General features: G+C 47.7%; 20 non-coding genes across 20 annotated transcripts; all 20 read left to right on the forward strand.

Moving 5' to 3' along the window:
• Positions 1-778: 778 nt before the first annotated feature.
• trnan-guu (transfer RNA asparagine (anticodon GUU)) lies at positions 779-852 on the forward strand. Its single transcript has one exon. It is a non-coding gene; the product is annotated as a tRNA-Asn (tRNA).
• Positions 853-1,704: 852 nt separating this feature from the next.
• trnan-guu (transfer RNA asparagine (anticodon GUU)) lies at positions 1,705-1,778 on the forward strand. Its single transcript has one exon. It is a non-coding gene; the product is annotated as a tRNA-Asn (tRNA).
• Positions 1,779-2,606: 828 nt separating this feature from the next.
• trnak-cuu (transfer RNA lysine (anticodon CUU)) lies at positions 2,607-2,679 on the forward strand. Its single transcript has one exon. It is a non-coding gene; the product is annotated as a tRNA-Lys (tRNA).
• Positions 2,680-2,825: 146 nt separating this feature from the next.
• trnan-guu (transfer RNA asparagine (anticodon GUU)) lies at positions 2,826-2,899 on the forward strand. Its single transcript has one exon. It is a non-coding gene; the product is annotated as a tRNA-Asn (tRNA).
• Positions 2,900-4,992: 2,093 nt separating this feature from the next.
• trnan-guu (transfer RNA asparagine (anticodon GUU)) lies at positions 4,993-5,066 on the forward strand. Its single transcript has one exon. It is a non-coding gene; the product is annotated as a tRNA-Asn (tRNA).
• An 852-nt stretch (positions 5,067-5,918) lies between these two features.
• trnan-guu (transfer RNA asparagine (anticodon GUU)) lies at positions 5,919-5,992 on the forward strand. The gene has a single exon. It is a non-coding gene; the product is annotated as a tRNA-Asn (tRNA).
• An 828-nt stretch (positions 5,993-6,820) lies between these two features.
• Positions 6,821-6,893, forward strand: trnak-cuu (transfer RNA lysine (anticodon CUU)). The gene has a single exon. It is a non-coding gene; the product is annotated as a tRNA-Lys (tRNA).
• A 146-nt stretch (positions 6,894-7,039) lies between these two features.
• trnan-guu (transfer RNA asparagine (anticodon GUU)) lies at positions 7,040-7,113 on the forward strand. Its single transcript has one exon. It is a non-coding gene; the product is annotated as a tRNA-Asn (tRNA).
• Positions 7,114-7,702: 589 nt separating this feature from the next.
• Positions 7,703-7,775, forward strand: trnak-cuu (transfer RNA lysine (anticodon CUU)). Its single transcript has one exon. It is a non-coding gene; the product is annotated as a tRNA-Lys (tRNA).
• Positions 7,776-7,921: 146 nt separating this feature from the next.
• On the forward strand, positions 7,922-7,995 carry trnan-guu (transfer RNA asparagine (anticodon GUU)). Its single transcript has one exon. It is a non-coding gene; the product is annotated as a tRNA-Asn (tRNA).
• Positions 7,996-10,088: 2,093 nt separating this feature from the next.
• On the forward strand, positions 10,089-10,162 carry trnan-guu (transfer RNA asparagine (anticodon GUU)). Its single transcript has one exon. It is a non-coding gene; the product is annotated as a tRNA-Asn (tRNA).
• Positions 10,163-11,014: 852 nt separating this feature from the next.
• On the forward strand, positions 11,015-11,088 carry trnan-guu (transfer RNA asparagine (anticodon GUU)). Its single transcript has one exon. It is a non-coding gene; the product is annotated as a tRNA-Asn (tRNA).
• Positions 11,089-11,916: 828 nt separating this feature from the next.
• Positions 11,917-11,989, forward strand: trnak-cuu (transfer RNA lysine (anticodon CUU)). Its single transcript has one exon. It is a non-coding gene; the product is annotated as a tRNA-Lys (tRNA).
• A 146-nt stretch (positions 11,990-12,135) lies between these two features.
• trnan-guu (transfer RNA asparagine (anticodon GUU)) lies at positions 12,136-12,209 on the forward strand. The gene has a single exon. It is a non-coding gene; the product is annotated as a tRNA-Asn (tRNA).
• Positions 12,210-14,407: 2,198 nt separating this feature from the next.
• trnan-guu (transfer RNA asparagine (anticodon GUU)) lies at positions 14,408-14,481 on the forward strand. Its single transcript has one exon. It is a non-coding gene; the product is annotated as a tRNA-Asn (tRNA).
• Positions 14,482-15,438: 957 nt separating this feature from the next.
• trnan-guu (transfer RNA asparagine (anticodon GUU)) lies at positions 15,439-15,512 on the forward strand. The gene has a single exon. It is a non-coding gene; the product is annotated as a tRNA-Asn (tRNA).
• Positions 15,513-16,206: 694 nt separating this feature from the next.
• On the forward strand, positions 16,207-16,279 carry trnak-cuu (transfer RNA lysine (anticodon CUU)). Its single transcript has one exon. It is a non-coding gene; the product is annotated as a tRNA-Lys (tRNA).
• Positions 16,280-16,425: 146 nt separating this feature from the next.
• Positions 16,426-16,499, forward strand: trnan-guu (transfer RNA asparagine (anticodon GUU)). Its single transcript has one exon. It is a non-coding gene; the product is annotated as a tRNA-Asn (tRNA).
• A 1,167-nt stretch (positions 16,500-17,666) lies between these two features.
• Positions 17,667-17,740, forward strand: trnan-guu (transfer RNA asparagine (anticodon GUU)). The gene has a single exon. It is a non-coding gene; the product is annotated as a tRNA-Asn (tRNA).
• A 947-nt stretch (positions 17,741-18,687) lies between these two features.
• On the forward strand, positions 18,688-18,760 carry trnak-cuu (transfer RNA lysine (anticodon CUU)). The gene has a single exon. It is a non-coding gene; the product is annotated as a tRNA-Lys (tRNA).
• The last annotated feature ends 356 nt before the right edge of the window (positions 18,761-19,116 follow it).

The following is a 19,116-nucleotide window of genomic DNA, read 5'->3' on the forward strand; positions in this document are numbered from 1 at the left end:
CCATCGAGCATCTGTGGTGTGAGGATATAATGGTGATGTTTTGTTCCAAGTGGAGGAGGAGGCCTGTGTTCCATTGAGGTCCTGTTCAAAACTCCTTTCAAATCACCATCGAGCATCTGTGGTGTGTGGATGGAATGATCATGTTTTGTTCCAAGTGGTAGAGGAGGACTGTGTTCCATTGAGGTCCTGTTCAAAACTCCTTTTAAATCCCCATCGAGCATCTGTGGTGTGTGGATGGAATGATCATGTTTTTTTCCAAGTGTGGAGGAGGCCTGTGTTCCAAAGAGGTCCTGTTCAAAATTCCTTTTAAATCACCATCGAGGCCTCCTCGATGCCCTACTGTGTTCCAGTGAGGTCCTGTTCAAAACTCCTTTCAAATCTCCACCTTTCAAATACCCATTTCCAAATTTTGACTGTGATCGAATGGGGGTTTTGGTCATAAAAGGAGGCCACCAGTAACTTGTAACCTATCAGGCTCTCAGACATGAGGCCAATCGATTCGCAAAATATGAGGCTCCATTAAAATCTGCGACCAGCCCGAAGCAAAGCTCAGCACCTGCCCCGGCTAGCTCAGTCGGTAGAGCATGAGACTCTTAATCTCAGGGTCGTGGGTTCGAGCCCCACGTTGGGCGTATCTATTAGCTATCTCTCTTCCCAATAGGTGGTCTCGGTTTTCAGCGCGCTGTACACATTACTCTAGTGGAAAACTTGTTTGTCTTTGCCGGAAACGTCCAATTGTGCTTTTTTATAACCTGACCCAGTGGCTGACTTGCCGCCGGTCTCTGTGGCGCAATTGGTTAGCGCGTTCGGCTGTTAACTGAAAGGATGGTGGTTCGAGCCCACCCAGGGACGATGGATGTTTTGTTCCAAGTGGAGGAGGAGGCCTGTGTTCCAAAGAGGTCCTGTTCAAAACTCCTTTCAAATCACCATCGAGCATCTGTGGTGTGAGGATATAATGGTGATGTTTTGTTCCAAGTGGAGGAGGAGGCCTGTGTTCCATTGAGGTCCTGTTCAAAACTCCTTTCAAATCACCATCGAGCATCTGTGGTGTGTGGATGGAATGATCATGTTTTGTTCCAAGTGGTAGAGGAGGACTGTGTTCCATTGAGGTCCTGTTCAAAACTCCTTTTAAATCCCCATCGAGCATCTGTGGTGTGTGGATGGAATGATCATGTTTTTTTCCAAGTGTGGAGGAGGCCTGTGTTCCAAAGAGGTCCTGTTCAAAATTCCTTTTAAATCACCATCGAGGCCTCCTCGATGCCCTACTGTGTTCCAGTGAGGTCCTGTTCAAAACTCCTTTCAAATCTCCACCTTTCAAATACCCATTTCCAAATTTTGACTGTGATCGAATGGGGGTTTTGGTCATAAAAGGAGGCCACCAGTAACTTGTAACCTATCAGGCTCTCAGACATGAGGCCAATCGATTCGCAAAATATGAGGCTCCATTAAAATCTGCGACCAGCCCGAAGCAAAGCTCAGCACCTGCCCCGGCTAGCTCAGTCGGTAGAGCATGAGACTCTTAATCTCAGGGTCGTGGGTTCGAGCCCCACGTTGGGCGTATCTATTAGCTATCTCTCTTCCCAATAGGTGGTCTCGGTTTTCAGCGCGCTGTACACATTACTCTAGTGGAAAACTTGTTTGTCTTTGCCGGAAACGTCCAATTGTGCTTTTTTATAACCTGACCCAGTGGCTGACTTGCCGCCGGTCTCTGTGGCGCAATTGGTTAGCGCGTTCGGCTGTTAACTGAAAGGATGGTGGTTCGAGCCCACCCAGGGACGATGGATGTTTTGTTCCAAGGGGTGGAGGAGGCCTGTGTTCCAAAGAGGTCCTGTTCAAAACTCCTTTCAAATCACCATCGAGCATCTGTGGTGTGAGGATATAATGGTGATGTTTTGTTCCAAGTGGATATAATGGTAATGTTTTGTTCCAAGTGGAGGAGGAGGCCTGTGTTCCAAAGAGGTCCTGTTCAAAACTCCTTTCAAATCACCATCGAGCATCTGTGGTGTGTATATATAATTGTGATGTTTTGTTCCAAGTGGAGGAGGAGGCCTGTGTTCCAAAGAGGTCCTGTTCAAAACTCCTTTCAAATCACCATCGAGCATCTGTGGTGTGAGGATATAATGGTGATGTTTTGTTCCAAGTGGAGGAGGAGGCCTGTGTTCCATTGAGGTCCTGTTCACAACTCCTTTCAAATCACCATCGAGCATCTGTGGTGTGTGGATGGAATGATCATGTTTTGTTCCAAGTGGTAGAGGAGGACTGTGTTCCATTGAGGTCCTGTTCAAAACTCCTTTTAAATCCCCATCGAGCATCTGTGGTGTGTGGATGGAATGATCATGTTTTGTTCCAAGTGTGGAGGAGGCCTGTGTTCCAAAGAGGTCCTGTTCAAAATTCCTTTTAAATCACCATCGAGGCCTCCTCGATGCCCTACTGTGTTCCAGTGAGGTCCTGTTCAAAACTCCTTTCAAATCACCACCTTTCAAATACCCATTTCCAACTTTTGACTGTGATCAAATGGGGGTTTTGGTCATAAAAGGAGCAATCGATTCGCAAAATATGAGGCTCCATTAAAATCTGCGACCATCCCGAAGCAAAGCCCTGCACCCGCCCGGCTAGCTCAGTCGGTAGAGCATGAGACTCTTAATCTCAGGGTCGTGGGTTCGAGCCCCACGTTGGGCGTGTCTATTAGCTATCTCTCTTCCCAACAGGTGGTCTCGGTTTTCAGCGCGCTGTACACATTACGCTAGTGGAAAACTTGTTTGTCTTTGCCGGAAACGTCCAATTGTGCTTTTTTATAACGTGACCCAGTGGCTGACTTGCAGCCGGTCTCTGTGGCGCAATTGGTTAGCGCGTTCGGCTGTTAACCGAAAGGATGGTGGTTCGAGCCCACCCAGGGACGATGGATGTTTTGTTCCAAGGGGTGGAGGAGGCCTGTGTTCCAAAGAGGTCCTGTTCAAAACTCCTTTCAAATCACCATCGAGCATCTGTGGTGTGAGGATATAATGGTAATGTTTTGTTCCAAGTGGAGGAGGAGGCCTGTGTTCCAAAGAGGTCCTGTTCAAAACTCCTTTCAAATCACCATCGAGCATCTGTGGTGTGTGGATATAATGGTGATGTTTTGTTCCAAGTGGAGGAGGAGGCCTGTGTTCCAAAGAGGTCCTGTTCAAAACTCCTTTCAAATCACCATCGAGCATCTGTGGTGTGAGGATATAATGGTGATGTTTTGTTCCAAGTGGAGGAGGAGGCCTGTGTTCCATTGAGGTCCTGTTCAAAACTCCTTTCAAATCACCATCGAGCATCTGTGGTGTGTGGATGGAATGATCATGTTTTGTTCCAAGTGGTAGAGGAGGACTGTGTTCCATTGAGGTCCTGTTCAAAACTCCTTTTAAATCCCCATCGAGCATCTGTGGTGTGTGGATGGAATGATCATGTTTTTTTCCAAGTGTGGAGGAGGCCTGTGTTCCAAAGAGGTCCTGTTCAAAATTCCTTTTAAATCACCATCGAGGCCTCCTCGATGCCCTACTGTGTTCCAGTGAGGTCCTGTTCAAAACTCCTTTCAAATCTCCACCTTTCAAATACCCATTTCCAAATTTTGACTGTGATCGAATGGGGGTTTTGGTCATAAAAGGAGGCCACCAGTAACTTGTAACCTATCAGGCTCTCAGACATGAGGCCAATCGATTCGCAAAATATGAGGCTCCATTAAAATCTGCGACCAGCCCGAAGCAAAGCTCAGCACCTGCCCCGGCTAGCTCAGTCGGTAGAGCATGAGACTCTTAATCTCAGGGTCGTGGGTTCGAGCCCCACGTTGGGCGTATCTATTAGCTATCTCTCTTCCCAATAGGTGGTCTCGGTTTTCAGCGCGCTGTACACATTACTCTAGTGGAAAACTTGTTTGTCTTTGCCGGAAACGTCCAATTGTGCTTTTTTATAACCTGACCCAGTGGCTGACTTGCCGCCGGACTCTGTGGCGCAATTGGTTAGCGCGTTCGGCTGTTAACTGAAAGGATGGTGGTTCGAGCCCACCCAGGGACGATGGATGTTTTGTTCCAAGGGGTGGAGGAGGCCTGTGTTCCAAAGAGGTCCTGTTCAAAACTCCTTTCAAATCACCATCGAGCATCTGTGGTGTGTGGATATAATGGTGATGTTTTGTTCCAAGTGGAGGAGGAGGCCTGTGTTCCAAAGAGGTCCTGTTCAAAACTCCTTTCAAATCACCATCGAGCATCTGTGGTGTGAGGATATAATGGTGATGTTTTGTTCCAAGTGGAGGAGGAGGCCTGTGTTCCATTGAGGTCCTGTTCAAAACTCCTTTCAAATCACCATCGAGCATCTGTGGTGTGTGGATGGAATGATCATGTTTTGTTCCAAGTGGTAGAGGAGGACTGTGTTCCATTGAGGTCCTGTTCAAAACTCCTTTTAAATCCCCATCGAGCATCTGTGGTGTGTGGATGGAATGATCATGTTTTTTTCCAAGTGTGGAGGAGGCCTGTGTTCCAAAGAGGTCCTGTTCAAAATTCCTTTTAAATCACCATCGAGGCCTCCTCGATGCCCTACTGTGTTCCAGTGAGGTCCTGTTCAAAACTCCTTTCAAATCTCCACCTTTCAAATACCCATTTCCAAATTTTGACTGTGATCGAATGGGGGTTTTGGTCATAAAAGGAGGCCACCAGTAACTTGTAACCTATCAGGCTCTCAGACATGAGGCCAATCGATTCGCAAAATATGAGGCTCCATTAAAATCTGCGACCAGCCCGAAGCAAAGCTCAGCACCTGCCCCGGCTAGCTCAGTCGGTAGAGCATGAGACTCTTAATCTCAGGGTCGTGGGTTCGAGCCCCACGTTGGGCGTATCTATTAGCTATCTCTCTTCCCAATAGGTGGTCTCGGTTTTCAGCGCGCTGTACACATTACTCTAGTGGAAAACTTGTTTGTCTTTGCCGGAAACGTCCAATTGTGCTTTTTTATAACCTGACCCAGTGGCTGACTTGCCGCCGGTCTCTGTGGCGCAATTGGTTAGCGCGTTCGGCTGTTAACTGAAAGGATGGTGGTTCGAGCCCACCCAGGGACGATGGATGTTTTGTTCCAAGTGGAGGAGGAGGCCTGTGTTCCAAAGAGGTCCTGTTCAAAACTCCTTTCAAATCACCATCGAGCATCTGTGGTGTGAGGATATAATGGTGATGTTTTGTTCCAAGTGGAGGAGGAGGCCTGTGTTCCATTGAGGTCCTGTTCAAAACTCCTTTCAAATCACCATCGAGCATCTGTGGTGTGTGGATGGAATGATCATGTTTTGTTCCAAGTGGTAGAGGAGGACTGTGTTCCATTGAGGTCCTGTTCAAAACTCCTTTTAAATCCCCATCGAGCATCTGTGGTGTGTGGATGGAATGATCATGTTTTTTTCCAAGTGTGGAGGAGGCCTGTGTTCCAAAGAGGTCCTGTTCAAAATTCCTTTTAAATCACCATCGAGGCCTCCTCGATGCCCTACTGTGTTCCAGTGAGGTCCTGTTCAAAACTCCTTTCAAATCTCCACCTTTCAAATACCCATTTCCAAATTTTGACTGTGATCGAATGGGGGTTTTGGTCATAAAAGGAGGCCACCAGTAACTTGTAACCTATCAGGCTCTCAGACATGAGGCCAATCGATTCGCAAAATATGAGGCTCCATTAAAATCTGCGACCAGCCCGAAGCAAAGCTCAGCACCTGCCCCGGCTAGCTCAGTCGGTAGAGCATGAGACTCTTAATCTCAGGGTCGTGGGTTCGAGCCCCACGTTGGGCGTATCTATTAGCTATCTCTCTTCCCAATAGGTGGTCTCGGTTTTCAGCGCGCTGTACACATTACTCTAGTGGAAAACTTGTTTGTCTTTGCCGGAAACGTCCAATTGTGCTTTTTTATAACCTGACCCAGTGGCTGACTTGCCGCCGGTCTCTGTGGCGCAATTGGTTAGCGCGTTCGGCTGTTAACTGAAAGGATGGTGGTTCGAGCCCACCCAGGGACGATGGATGTTTTGTTCCAAGGGGTGGAGGAGGCCTGTGTTCCAAAGAGGTCCTGTTCAAAACTCCTTTCAAATCACCATCGAGCATCTGTGGTGTGAGGATATAATGGTGATGTTTTGTTCCAAGTGGATATAATGGTAATGTTTTGTTCCAAGTGGAGGAGGAGGCCTGTGTTCCAAAGAGGTCCTGTTCAAAACTCCTTTCAAATCACCATCGAGCATCTGTGGTGTGTATATATAATTGTGATGTTTTGTTCCAAGTGGAGGAGGAGGCCTGTGTTCCAAAGAGGTCCTGTTCAAAACTCCTTTCAAATCACCATCGAGCATCTGTGGTGTGAGGATATAATGGTGATGTTTTGTTCCAAGTGGAGGAGGAGGCCTGTGTTCCATTGAGGTCCTGTTCACAACTCCTTTCAAATCACCATCGAGCATCTGTGGTGTGTGGATGGAATGATCATGTTTTGTTCCAAGTGGTAGAGGAGGACTGTGTTCCATTGAGGTCCTGTTCAAAACTCCTTTTAAATCCCCATCGAGCATCTGTGGTGTGTGGATGGAATGATCATGTTTTGTTCCAAGTGTGGAGGAGGCCTGTGTTCCAAAGAGGTCCTGTTCAAAATTCCTTTTAAATCACCATCGAGGCCTCCTCGATGCCCTACTGTGTTCCAGTGAGGTCCTGTTCAAAACTCCTTTCAAATCACCACCTTTCAAATACCCATTTCCAACTTTTGACTGTGATCAAATGGGGGTTTTGGTCATAAAAGGAGCAATCGATTCGCAAAATATGAGGCTCCATTAAAATCTGCGACCATCCCGAAGCAAAGCCCTGCACCCGCCCGGCTAGCTCAGTCGGTAGAGCATGAGACTCTTAATCTCAGGGTCGTGGGTTCGAGCCCCACGTTGGGCGTGTCTATTAGCTATCTCTCTTCCCAACAGGTGGTCTCGGTTTTCAGCGCGCTGTACACATTACGCTAGTGGAAAACTTGTTTGTCTTTGCCGGAAACGTCCAATTGTGCTTTTTTATAACGTGACCCAGTGGCTGACTTGCAGCCGGTCTCTGTGGCGCAATTGGTTAGCGCGTTCGGCTGTTAACCGAAAGGATGGTGGTTCGAGCCCACCCAGGGACGATGGATGTTTTGTTCCAAGGGGTGGAGGAGGCCTGTGTTCCAAAGAGGTCCTGTTCAAAACTCCTTTCAAATCACCATCGAGCATCTGTGGTGTGAGGATATAATGGTGATGTTTTGTTCCAAGTGGAGGAGGAGGCCTGTGTTCCATTGAGGTCCTGTTCACAACTCCTTTCAAATCACCATCGAGCATCTGTGGTGTGTGGATGGAATGATCATGTTTTGTTCCAAGTGGTAGAGGAGGACTGTGTTCCATTGAGGTCCTGTTCAAAACTCCTTTTAAATCCCCATCGAGCATCTGTGGTGTGTGGATGGAATGATCATGTTTTGTTCCAAGTGTGGAGGAGGCCTGTGTTCCAAAGAGGTCCTGTTCAAAATTCCTTTTAAATCACCATCGAGGCCTCCTCGATGCCCTACTGTGTTCCAGTGAGGTCCTGTTCAAAACTCCTTTCAAATCACCACCTTTCAAATACCCATTTCCAACTTTTGACTGTGATCAAATGGGGGTTTTGGTCATAAAAGGAGCAATCGATTCGCAAAATATGAGGCTCCATTAAAATCTGCGACCATCCCGAAGCAAAGCCCTGCACCCGCCCGGCTAGCTCAGTCGGTAGAGCATGAGACTCTTAATCTCAGGGTCGTGGGTTCGAGCCCCACGTTGGGCGTGTCTATTAGCTATCTCTCTTCCCAACAGGTGGTCTCGGTTTTCAGCGCGCTGTACACATTACGCTAGTGGAAAACTTGTTTGTCTTTGCCGGAAACGTCCAATTGTGCTTTTTTATAACGTGACCCAGTGGCTGACTTGCAGCCGGTCTCTGTGGCGCAATTGGTTAGCGCGTTCGGCTGTTAACCGAAAGGATGGTGGTTCGAGCCCACCCAGGGACGATGGATGTTTTGTTCCAAGGGGTGGAGGAGGCCTGTGTTCCAAAGAGGTCCTGTTCAAAACTCCTTTCAAATCACCATCGAGCATCTGTGGTGTGAGGATATAATGGTAATGTTTTGTTCCAAGTGGAGGAGGAGGCCTGTGTTCCAAAGAGGTCCTGTTCAAAACTCCTTTCAAATCACCATCGAGCATCTGTGGTGTGTGGATATAATGGTGATGTTTTGTTCCAAGTGGAGGAGGAGGCCTGTGTTCCAAAGAGGTCCTGTTCAAAACTCCTTTCAAATCACCATCGAGCATCTGTGGTGTGAGGATATAATGGTGATGTTTTGTTCCAAGTGGAGGAGGAGGCCTGTGTTCCATTGAGGTCCTGTTCAAAACTCCTTTCAAATCACCATCGAGCATCTGTGGTGTGTGGATGGAATGATCATGTTTTGTTCCAAGTGGTAGAGGAGGACTGTGTTCCATTGAGGTCCTGTTCAAAACTCCTTTTAAATCCCCATCGAGCATCTGTGGTGTGTGGATGGAATGATCATGTTTTTTTCCAAGTGTGGAGGAGGCCTGTGTTCCAAAGAGGTCCTGTTCAAAATTCCTTTTAAATCACCATCGAGGCCTCCTCGATGCCCTACTGTGTTCCAGTGAGGTCCTGTTCAAAACTCCTTTCAAATCTCCACCTTTCAAATACCCATTTCCAAATTTTGACTGTGATCGAATGGGGGTTTTGGTCATAAAAGGAGGCCACCAGTAACTTGTAACCTATCAGGCTCTCAGACATGAGGCCAATCGATTCGCAAAATATGAGGCTCCATTAAAATCTGCGACCAGCCCGAAGCAAAGCTCAGCACCTGCCCCGGCTAGCTCAGTCGGTAGAGCATGAGACTCTTAATCTCAGGGTCGTGGGTTCGAGCCCCACGTTGGGCGTATCTATTAGCTATCTCTCTTCCCAATAGGTGGTCTCGGTTTTCAGCGCGCTGTACACATTACTCTAGTGGAAAACTTGTTTGTCTTTGCCGGAAACGTCCAATTGTGCTTTTTTATAACCTGACCCAGTGGCTGACTTGCCGCCGGACTCTGTGGCGCAATTGGTTAGCGCGTTCGGCTGTTAACTGAAAGGATGGTGGTTCGAGCCCACCCAGGGACGATGGATGTTTTGTTCCAAGGGGTGGAGGAGGCCTGTGTTCCAAAGAGGTCCTGTTCAAAACTCCTTTCAAATCACCATCGAGCATCTGTGGTGTGTGGATATAATGGTGATGTTTTGTTCCAAGTGGAGGAGGAGGCCTGTGTTCCAAAGAGGTCCTGTTCAAAACTCCTTTCAAATCACCATCGAGCATCTGTGGTGTGAGGATATAATGGTGATGTTTTGTTCCAAGTGGAGGAGGAGGCCTGTGTTCCATTGAGGTCCTGTTCAAAACTCCTTTCAAATCACCATCGAGCATCTGTGGTGTGTGGATGGAATGATCATGTTTTGTTCCAAGTGGTAGAGGAGGACTGTGTTCCATTGAGGTCCTGTTCAAAACTCCTTTTAAATCCCCATCGAGCATCTGTGGTGTGTGGATGGAATGATCATGTTTTTTTCCAAGTGTGGAGGAGGCCTGTGTTCCAAAGAGGTCCTGTTCAAAATTCCTTTTAAATCACCATCGAGGCCTCCTCGATGCCCTACTGTGTTCCAGTGAGGTCCTGTTCAAAACTCCTTTCAAATCTCCACCTTTCAAATACCCATTTCCAAATTTTGACTGTGATCGAATGGGGGTTTTGGTCATAAAAGGAGGCCACCAGTAACTTGTAACCTATCAGGCTCTCAGACATGAGGCCAATCGATTCGCAAAATATGAGGCTCCATTAAAATCTGCGACCAGCCCGAAGCAAAGCTCAGCACCTGCCCCGGCTAGCTCAGTCGGTAGAGCATGAGACTCTTAATCTCAGGGTCGTGGGTTCGAGCCCCACGTTGGGCGTATCTATTAGCTATCTCTCTTCCCAATAGGTGGTCTCGGTTTTCAGCGCGCTGTACACATTACTCTAGTGGAAAACTTGTTTGTCTTTGCCGGAAACGTCCAATTGTGCTTTTTTATAACCTGACCCAGTGGCTGACTTGCCGCCGGTCTCTGTGGCGCAATTGGTTAGCGCGTTCGGCTGTTAACTGAAAGGATGGTGGTTCGAGCCCACCCAGGGACGATGGATGTTTTGTTCCAAGTGGAGGAGGAGGCCTGTGTTCCAAAGAGGTCCTGTTCAAAACTCCTTTCAAATCACCATCGAGCATCTGTGGTGTGAGGATATAATGGTGATGTTTTGTTCCAAGTGGAGGAGGAGGCCTGTGTTCCATTGAGGTCCTGTTCAAAACTCCTTTCAAATCACCATCGAGCATCTGTGGTGTGTGGATGGAATGATCATGTTTTGTTCCAAGTGGTAGAGGAGGACTGTGTTCCATTGAGGTCCTGTTCAAAACTCCTTTTAAATCCCCATCGAGCATCTGTGGTGTGTGGATGGAATGATCATGTTTTTTTCCAAGTGTGGAGGAGGCCTGTGTTCCAAAGAGGTCCTGTTCAAAATTCCTTTTAAATCACCATCGAGGCCTCCTCGATGCCCTACTGTGTTCCAGTGAGGTCCTGTTCAAAACTCCTTTCAAATCTCCACCTTTCAAATACCCATTTCCAAATTTTGACTGTGATCGAATGGGGGTTTTGGTCATAAAAGGAGGCCACCAGTAACTTGTAACCTATCAGGCTCTCAGACATGAGGCCAATCGATTCGCAAAATATGAGGCTCCATTAAAATCTGCGACCAGCCCGAAGCAAAGCTCAGCACCTGCCCCGGCTAGCTCAGTCGGTAGAGCATGAGACTCTTAATCTCAGGGTCGTGGGTTCGAGCCCCACGTTGGGCGTATCTATTAGCTATCTCTCTTCCCAATAGGTGGTCTCGGTTTTCAGCGCGCTGTACACATTACTCTAGTGGAAAACTTGTTTGTCTTTGCCGGAAACGTCCAATTGTGCTTTTTTATAACCTGACCCAGTGGCTGACTTGCCGCCGGTCTCTGTGGCGCAATTGGTTAGCGCGTTCGGCTGTTAACTGAAAGGATGGTGGTTCGAGCCCACCCAGGGACGATGGATGTTTTGTTCCAAGGGGTGGAGGAGGCCTGTGTTCCAAAGAGGTCCTGTTCAAAACTCCTTTCAAATCACCATCGAGCATCTGTGGTGTGAGGATATAATGGTGATGTTTTGTTCCAAGTGGATATAATGGTAATGTTTTGTTCCAAGTGGAGGAGGAGGCCTGTGTTCCAAAGAGGTCCTGTTCAAAACTCCTTTCAAATCACCATCGAGCATCTGTGGTGTGTATATATAATTGTGATGTTTTGTTCCAAGTGGAGGAGGAGGCCTGTGTTCCAAAGAGGTCCTGTTCAAAACTCCTTTCAAATCACCATCGAGCATCTGTGGTGTGAGGATATAATGGTGATGTTTTGTTCCAAGTGGAGGAGGAGGCCTGTGTTCCATTGAGGTCCTGTTCACAACTCCTTTCAAATCACCATCGAGCATCTGTGGTGTGTGGATGGAATGATCATGTTTTGTTCCAAGTGGTAGAGGAGGACTGTGTTCCATTGAGGTCCTGTTCAAAACTCCTTTTAAATCCCCATCGAGCATCTGTGGTGTGTGGATGGAATGATCATGTTTTGTTCCAAGTGTGGAGGAGGCCTGTGTTCCAAAGAGGTCCTGTTCAAAATTCCTTTTAAATCACCATCGAGGCCTCCTCGATGCCCTACTGTGTTCCAGTGAGGTCCTGTTCAAAACTCCTTTCAAATCACCACCTTTCAAATACCCATTTCCAACTTTTGACTGTGATCAAATGGGGGTTTTGGTCATAAAAGGAGCAATCGATTCGCAAAATATGAGGCTCCATTAAAATCTGCGACCATCCCGAAGCAAAGCCCTGCACCCGCCCGGCTAGCTCAGTCGGTAGAGCATGAGACTCTTAATCTCAGGGTCGTGGGTTCGAGCCCCACGTTGGGCGTGTCTATTAGCTATCTCTCTTCCCAACAGGTGGTCTCGGTTTTCAGCGCGCTGTACACATTACGCTAGTGGAAAACTTGTTTGTCTTTGCCGGAAACGTCCAATTGTGCTTTTTTATAACGTGACCCAGTGGCTGACTTGCAGCCGGTCTCTGTGGCGCAATTGGTTAGCGCGTTCGGCTGTTAACCGAAAGGATGGTGGTTCGAGCCCACCCAGGGACGATGGATGTTTTGTTCCAAGGGGTGGAGGAGGCCTGTGTTCCAAAGAGGTCCTGTTCAAAACTCCTTTCAAATCACCATCGAGCATCTGTGGTGTGTGGATATAATGGTGATGTTTTGTTCCAAGTGGAGGAGGAGGCCTGTGTTCCAAAGAGGTCCTGTTCAAAACTCCTTTCAAATCACCATCGAGCATCTGTGGTGTGAGGATATAATGGTAATGTTTTGTTCCAAGTGGAGGAGGAGGCCTGTGTTCCAAAGAGGTCCTGTTCAAAACTCCTTTCAAATCACCATCGAGCATCTGTGGTGTGTGGATATAATGGTGATGTTTTGTTCCAAGTGGAGGAGGAGGCCTGTGTTCCAAAGAGGTCCTGTTCAAAACTCCTTTCAAATCACCATCGAGCATCTGTGGTGTGAGGATATAATGGTGATGTTTTGTTCCAAGTGGAGGAGGAGGCCTGTGTTCCATTGAGGTCCTGTTCAAAACTCCTTTCAAATCACCATCGAGCATCTGTGGTGTGTGGATGGAATGATCATGTTTTGTTCCAAGTGGTAGAGGAGGACTGTGTTCCATTGAGGTCCTGTTCAAAACTCCTTTTAAATCCCCATCAAGCATCTGTGGTGTGTGGATGGAATGATCATGTTTTTTTCCAAGTGTGGAGGAGGCCTGTGTTCCAAAGAGGTCCTGTTCAAAATTCCTTTTAAATCACCATCGAGGCCTCCTCGATGCCCTACTGTGTTCCAGTGAGGTCCTGTTCAAAACTCCTTTCAAATCTCCACCTTTCAAATACCCATTTCCAAATTTTGACTGTGATCGAATGGGGGTTTTGGTCATAAAAGGAGGCCACCAGTAACTTGTAACCTATCAGGCTCTCAGACATGAGGCCAATCGATTCGCAAAATATGAGGCTCCATTAAAATCTGCGACCAGCCCGAAGCAAAGCTCAGCACCTGCCCCGGCTAGCTCAGTCGGTAGAGCATGAGACTCTTAATCTCAGGGTCGTGGGTTCGAGCCCCACGTTGGGCGTATCTATTAGCTATCTCTCTTCCCAATAGGTGGTCTCGGTTTTCAGCGCGCTGTACACATTACTCTAGTGGAAAACTTGTTTGTCTTTGCCGGAAACGTCCAATTGTGCTTTTTTATAACCTGACCCAGTGGCTGACTTGCCGCCGGACTCTGTGGCGCAATTGGTTAGCGCGTTCGGCTGTTAACTGAAAGGATGGTGGTTCGAGCCCACCCAGGGACGATGGATGTTTTGTTCCAAGGGGTGGAGGAGGCCTGTGTTCCAAAGAGGTCCTGTTCAAAACTCCTTTCAAATCACCATCGAGCATCTGTGGTGTGTGGATATAATGGTGATGTTTTGTTCCAAGTGGAGGAGGAGGCCTGTGTTCCAAAGAGGTCCTGTTCAAAACTCCTTTCAAATCACCATCGAGCATCTGTGGTGTGAGGATATAATGGTGATGTTTTGTTCCAAGTGGAGGAGGAGGCCTGTGTTCCATTGAGGTCCTGTTCAAAACTCCTTTCAAATCACCATCGAGCATCTGTGGTGTGTGGATGGAATGATCATGTTTTGTTCCAAGTGGTAGAGGAGGACTGTGTTCCATTGAGGTCCTGTTCAAAACTCCTTTTAAATCCCCATCGAGCATCTGTGGTGTGTGGATGGAATGATCATGTTTTTTTCCAAGTGTGGAGGAGGCCTGTGTTCCAAAGAGGTCCTGTTCAAAATTCCTTTTAAATCACCATCGAGGCCTCCTCGATGCCCTACTGTGTTCCAGTGAGGTCCTGTTCAAAACTCCTTTCAAATCTCCACCTTTCAAATACCCATTTCCAAATTTTGACTGTGATCGAATGGGGGTTTTGGTCATAAAAGGAGGCCACCAGTAACTTGTAACCTATCAGGCTCTCAGACATGAGGCCAATCGATTCGCAAAATATGAGGCTCCATTAAAATCTGCGACCAGCCCGAAGCAAAGCTCAGCACCTGCCCCGGCTAGCTCAGTCGGTAGAGCATGAGACTCTTAATCTCAGGGTCGTGGGTTCGAGCCCCACGTTGGGCGTATCTATTAGCTATCTCTCTTCCCAATAGGTGGTCTCGGTTTTCAGCGCGCTGTACACATTACTCTAGTGGAAAACTTGTTTGTCTTTGCCGGAAACGTCCAATTGTGCTTTTTTATAACCTGACCCAGTGGCTGACTTGCCGCCGGTCTCTGTGGCGCAATTGGTTAGCGCGTTCGGCTGTTAACTGAAAGGATGGTGGTTCGAGCCCACCCAGGGACGATGGATGTTTTGTTCCAAGGGGTGGAGGAGGCCTGTGTTCCAAAGAGGTCCTGTTCAAAACTCCTTTCAAATCACCATCGAGCATCTGTGGTGTGTGGATATAATGGTGATGTTTTGTTCCAAGTGGAGGAGGAGGCCTGTGTTCCAAAGAGGTCCTGTTCAAAACTCCTTTCAAATCACCATCGAGCATCTGTGGTGTGAGGATATAATGGTGATGTTTTGTTCCAAGTGGAGGAGGAGGCCTGTGTTCCATTGAGGTCCTGTTCAAAACTCCTTTCAAATCACCATCGAGCATCTGTGGTGTGTGGATGGAATGATCATGTTTTGTTCCAAGTGGTAGAGGAGGACTGTGTTCCATTGAGGTCCTGTTCAAAACTCCTTTTAAATCCCCATCGAGCATCTGTGGTGTGTGGATGGAATGATCATGTTTTTTTCCAAGTGTGGAGGAGGCCTGTGTTCCAAAGAGGTCCTGTTCAAAATTCCTTTTAAATCACCATCGAGGCCTCCTCGATGCCCTACTGTGTTCCAGTGAGGTCCTGTTCAAAACTCCTTTCAAATCTCCACCTTTGAAATACCCATTTCCAAATTTTGACTGTGATCGAATGGGGGTTTTGGTCATAAAAGGAGGCCACCAGTAACTTGTAACCTATCAGGCTCTCAGACATGAGGCCAATCGATTCGCAAAATATGAGGCTCCATTAAAATCTGCGACCAGCCCGAAGCAAAGCTCAGCACCTGCCCCGGCTAGCTCAGTCGGTAGAGCATGAGACTCTTAATCTCAGGGTCGTGGGTTCGAGCCCCACGTTGGGTGTATCTATTAGCTATCTCTCTTCCCAATAGGTGGTCTCGGTTTTCAGCGCGCTGTACACATTACTCTAGTGGAAAACTTGTTTGTCTTTGCCGGAAACGTCCAATTGTGCTTTTTTATAACCTGACCCAGTGGCTGACTTGCCGCCGGTCTCTGTGGCGCAATTGGTTAGCGCGTTCGGCTGTTAACTGAAAGGATGGTGGTTCGAGCCCACCCAGGGACGATGGATGTTTTGTTCCAAGGGGTGGAGGAGGCCTGTGTTCCAAAGAGGTCCTGTTCAAAACTCCTTTCAAATCACCATCGAGCATCTGTGGTGTGTGGATATAATGGTGATGTTTTGTTCCAAGTGGAGGAGGAGGCCTGTGTTCCAAAGAGGTCCTGTTCAAAACTCCTTTCAAATCACCATCGAGCATCTGTGGTGTGAGGATATAATGGTGATGTTTTGTTCCAAGTGGAGGAGGAGGCCTGTGTTCCATTGAGGTCCTGTTCAAAACTCCTTTCAAATCACCATCGAGCATCTGTGGTGTGTGGATGGAATGATCATGTTTTGTTCCAAGTGGTAGAGGAGGACTGTGTTCCATTGAGGTCCTGTTCAAAACTCCTTTTAAATCCCCATCGAGCATCTGTGGTGTGTGGATGGAATGATCATGTTTTGTTCCAAGTGTGGAGGAGGCCTGTGTTCCAAAGAGGTCCTGTTCAAAATTCTTTTTAAATCACCATCGAGGCCTCCTCGATGCCCTACTGTGTTCCAGTGAGGTCCTGTTCAAAACTCCTTTCAAATCACCACCTTTCAAATACCCATTTCCAACTTTTGACTGTGATCAAATGGGGGTTTTGGTCATAAAAGGAGCAATCGATTCGCAAAATATGAGGCTCCATTAAAATCTGCAACCAGCCCGAAGCAAAGCCCTGCACCCGCCCGGCTAGCTCAGTCGGTAGAGCATGAGACTCTTAATCTCAGGGTCGTGGGTTCGAGCCCCACGTTGGGCGTGTCTATTAGCTATCTCTCTTCCCAACAGGTGGTCTCGGTTTTCAGCGCGCCGTACACATTACGCTAGTGGAAAACTTGTTTGTCTTTGCCGGAAACGTCCAATTGTGCTTTTTTATAACGTGACCCAGTGGCTGACTTGCAGCCGGTCTCTGTGGCGCAATTGGTTAGCGCGTTCGGCTGTTAACCGAAAGGATGGTGGTTCGAGCCCACCCAGGGACGATGGATGTTTTGTTCCAAGGGGTGGAGGAGGCCTGTGTTCCAAAGAGGTCCTGTTCAAAACTCCTTTCAAATCACCATCGAGCATCTGTGGTGTGTCGATATAATGGTGATGTTTTGTTCCAAGTGGAGGAGGAGGCCTGTGTTCCAAAGAGGTCCTGTTCAAAACTCCTTTCAAATCACCATCGAGCATCTGTGGTGTGAGGATATAATGGTAATGTTTTGTTCCAAGTGGAGGAGGAGGCCTGTGTTCCAAAGAGGTCCTGTTCAAAACTCCTTTCAAATCACCATCGAGCATCTGTGGTGTGTGGATATAATGGTGATGTTTTGTTCCAAGTGGAGGAGGAGGCCTGTGTTCCAAAGAGGTCCTGTTCAAAACTCCTTTCAAATCACCATCGAGCATCTGTGGTGTGAGGATATAATGGTGATGTTTTGTTCCAAGTGGAGGAGGAGGCCTGTGTTCCATTGAGGTCCTGTTCAAAACTCCTTTCAAATCACCATCGAGCATCTGTGGTGTGTGGATGGAATGATCATGTTTTGTTCCAAGTGGTAGAGGAGGACTGTGTTCCATTGAGGTCCTGTTCAAAACTCCTTTTAAATCCCCATCGAGCATCTGTGGTGTGTGGATGGAATGATCATGTTTTTTTCCAAGTGTGGAGGAGGCCTGTGTTCCAAAGAGGTCCTGTTCAAAATTCCTTTTAAATCACCATCGAGGCCTCCTCGATGCCCTACTGTGTTCCAGTGAGGTCCTGTTCAAAACTCCTTTCAAATCACCACCTTTCAAATACCCATTTCCAAATTTTGACTGTGATCGAATGGGGGTTTTGGTCATAAAAGGAGGCCACCAGTAACTTGTAACCTATCAGGCTCTCAGACATGAGGCCAATCGATTCGCAAAATATGAGGCTCCATTAAAATCTGCGACCAGCCCGAAGCAAAGCCCAGCACCTGCCCCGGCTAGCTCAGTCGGTAGAGCATGAGACTCTTAATCTCAGGGTCGTGGGTTCGAGCCCCACGTTGGGCGTATCTATTAGCTATCTCTCTTCCCAATAGGTGGTCTCGGTTTTCAGCGCGCTGTACACATTACTCTAGTGGAAAACTTGTTTGTCTTTGCCGGAAACGTCCAATTGTGCTTTTTTATAACCTGACCCAGTGGCTGACTTGCCGCCGGTCTCTGTGGCGCAATTGGTTAGCGCGTTCGGCTGTTAACCGAAAGGATGGTGGTTCGAGCCCACCCAGGGACGATGGATGTTTTGTTCCAAGGGGTGGAGGAGGCCTGTGTTCCAAAGAGGTCCTGTTAAAAACTCCTTTCAAATCACCATCGAGCATCTGTGGTGTGTGGATATAATGGTGATGTTTTGTTCCAAGTGGAGGAGGAGGCCTGTGTTCCAAAGAGGTCCTGTTCAAAACTCCTTTCAAATCACCATCGAGCATCTGTGGTGTGAGGATATAATGGTAACGTTTTGTTCCAAGTGGAGGAGGAGGCCTGTGTTCCAAAGAGGTCCTGTTCAAAACTCCTTTCAAATCACCATCGAGCATCTGTGGTGTGTGGATATAATGGTGATGTTTTGTTCCAAGTGGAGGAGGAGGCCTGTGTTCCAAAGAGGTCCTGTTCAAAACTCCTTTCAAATCACCATCGAGCATCTGTGGTGTGAGGATATAATGGTGATGTTTTGTTCCAAGTGGAGGAGGAGGCCTGTGTTCCATTGAGGTCCTGTTCAAAACTCCTTTCAAATCACCATTGAGCACCTGTGGCGTGTGGATGGAATGATCATGTTTTGTTCCAAGTGGTAGAGGAGGACTGTGTTCCATTGAGGTCCTGTTCAAAACTCCTTTTAAATCCCCATCGAGCATCTGTGGTGTGTGGATGGAATGATCATGTTTTGTTCCAAGTGTGGAGGAGGCCTGTGTTCCAAAGAGGTCCTGTTCAAAATTCCTTTTAAATCACCATTGAGGCCTCCTCGATGCCCTACTGTGTTCCAGTGAGGTCCTGTTCAAAACTCCTTTCAAATCACCACCTTTCAAATACCCATTTCCAACTTTCGACTGTGATCGAATGGGGGTTTTGGTCATAAAAGAAGGCCACCAGTAACTTGTAACCTATCAAGCTCTCAGACATGAGGCCAATCGATTCGCAAAATATGAGGCTCCATTAAAATCTGCGACCAGCCCGAAGCAAAGCCCTGCACCCGCCCGGCTAGCTCAGTCGGTAGAGCATGAGACTCTTAATCTCAGGGTCGTGGGTTCGAGCCCCACGTTGGGCGTATCTATTAGCTATCTCTCTTCCCAACAGGTGGTCTCGGTTTTCAGCGCGCTGTACACATTACGCTAGTTTAAAACTAGTTTGTCTTTACCGGAAACATCCAATTGTGCTTTTTTATAACCTGACCCAGTGGCTGACTTGCCGCTGGTCTCTGTGGCGCAATTGATTAGCGTGTTCGGCTGTTAACCGAAAGAATGGTGGTTCGAGCCCACCCAGGGACGATGGATCTTTTGTTTCAAGGGGTGGAGGAGGCCTGTGTCGGAAACGTCCAGTTGTGCTTTTTTATAACCCGCCTTATTTTACTTGCCTCCGTCTCGTAGCTTACTAGGCGGTTCGTGGCTAGGCTAGGCTGGCTAG

The sequence above is a fragment of the Rhinichthys klamathensis genome, unplaced genomic scaffold (assembly GCF_029890125.1).
Source record: "Rhinichthys klamathensis goyatoka isolate OS25496 unplaced genomic scaffold, OSU_Roscu_1.1 h1tg000001l_1, whole genome shotgun sequence".
In the NCBI taxonomy this organism is placed as follows: Eukaryota; Metazoa; Chordata; class Actinopteri; order Cypriniformes; family Leuciscidae; genus Rhinichthys; species Rhinichthys klamathensis.